Raw genomic sequence first — 2,095 nt, forward strand, 5'->3', positions numbered from 1 at the left:
ATTTTTGAATATCATCAAGTGTATTTATGATAATATTCAGTCTTGTATCAAACTCTCAACTGGTTATACTGATTACTTTTCTTCTCGTATTGGTACAAGACAAGGTTGTAATCTAAGTCCCACACTGTTCAACCTATTCATTAATGATTTGCCAAAGTTACTTCACAGAAAATGTATTGATCCTCCCTTTTTGCTAGATAAGAAAAATTACTGATCCTTATGTTCGCTGATGATATTGTACTGTTGTCAACTTCTAACCATGGTTTGCAACATTCACTCAGATTACTTGAATCCTTTTGCAACAAATGGCAACTAACAGTGAGTCTTAAAAAGACAAAAGTTGTGGTGTTCAATGCTAATTTTAAACCACTTAAATATAGTTTCTTTATTTATAATGAAAGAGTGGATATTGTTGCATCAAACACTTATTTAGGTATTTCATTAACCCCTTCAGGAAATTTCAAAAGTAGTGGTTTTGAAGAATAAAGCTTTGAGAGCTCTGTTTGCTTACACTAACACACTGAATACACATAATGGAGCTTCAGTTGATGTTAAATTGCATCATTCTCTTTGACTCTTGGTCAAACCAATATTATTATATGGATCTGAAGTTTGGGATGCCTACATATTCCGAAGAGTTGATGTTGGCAAATTCAATGAATACTTTCTTAAGCCTGTGATGAATGATATTGAATCAACACACATAAAAGCATGCAGATATATGCTTGGAGTTAACAAAACATCATGTATTCATGCATGTTGAGGTGAATTTGGTCATTTTCCATTATTAATGACTGTTATTGAAAATGTTGTCAAATATTGGTTTCGGTTAAAACAAGTAAACGAGGCATCTTTACTTGATTATGCATACAAATTAGAAATGGGGTTGCATGAAAAACACCAGTCCATATGTCTTGATTTTGTTCATTCAGTATTTTCATTTTGTAACTGTTTCCATTTTATAGTTGGTGAGAAGTTGTCTACTATATTAAAGAAAGTTAAAGATTCTTTGAAATCAAAATTTATTGACATGTGGAAGCAATCTGTGGCAAGTAACAACAAACTTCATGTTTATTCAAAAAATTCATATGTAGATGGATTAGGATTTCACTTGGACGTCGTTAGTCACCAACCATATATTTTCTTTCTTGCAAGTATATAGCTTTGTTAGTTCAGATGTTCTTTGGATGTTTGTAGGGAAGGTAAAACAAGTCAGGAAAGAAGGCAATTTAAGAATTTTTGGAAAATTAGAAGATGGGTGAAGTTATGGGGAAGAAAAAATAAATGTTGTATTCTATATTGTCATAATTTTTGCAAGAAATCAGTGTGTTGTAGCTATAATTCAATGCGACGAACGATACACTACTTAAATAACTTCACAGGAAACGCTTGTTCGCCACGATACGTTTCTTTTTTTAGGTGCTATAGTGCGCCCTCTTTTGCCGAGATGATATTTGCATACAAGTTAAATACCCATAATGCAAATGAAAACACTTTGCTGCCATTTAAGACGAAATGTTCTTATTTTTCGAAAAGAAATAAGCCAAAAAATTACTTTCGTTACAGTTGGAATATATTATTTCCCAACAGTGTGTTTGTTAGATTTCTTATAAGAAAATGGAATTTAGTTTGCTGCCAAAACAAACCGTCTGTTGGGCCCTACTGCAACCTTATAGATAATTCCTTTTTGTCTGAGATAGTGTCAGTTTGTCATGCTGTGACTTGGCACTAAGATCAACCATGATCTTGACGGTGGTTCCTCCAGGGCGAGTCTTGTCCATTGCACCTCCGGGCAGGTTGACCCTTGCGATCACCCCAAAATGTGGGTGACCCGGTTGCATAATTAATGATAGTGGGGTACTGCGTTCGCGCTTTCCCCTGATCTTTAAAACAAAAATAGATTTCTTATTACGGATTTATAATCCGTGACAAATTTAGACGAAATTTGTCACGGATTCTAAACCCTCCTTGTATTTCACCTACATGGAGTGTGTTCCTTGATTCAATTGTTCGTCTATCTTTCCTAAACCCTCCTTGTATTTCACCTAGTGTGTTCCTTGATTCAATTGTTCGTCTATCTTTCCTAAACCCTCCT

The 2,095-nt window shown here is 34.4% G+C and overlaps 1 non-coding gene across 1 annotated transcript; it reads left to right on the forward strand.

Annotated features, from left to right (window-relative positions):
- The first annotated feature begins 1,712 nt into the window (after nucleotides 1-1,712).
- On the forward strand, nucleotides 1,713-1,881 carry LOC144444051 (U1 spliceosomal RNA). The gene has a single exon (XR_013481782.1). It is a non-coding gene; the product is annotated as a U1 spliceosomal RNA (small nuclear RNA).
- The last annotated feature ends 214 nt before the right edge of the window (nucleotides 1,882-2,095 follow it).

This window comes from Glandiceps talaboti, chromosome 12, assembly GCF_964340395.1.
Source record: "Glandiceps talaboti chromosome 12, keGlaTala1.1, whole genome shotgun sequence".
NCBI lineage: Eukaryota > Metazoa > Hemichordata > Enteropneusta > Spengelidae > Glandiceps > Glandiceps talaboti.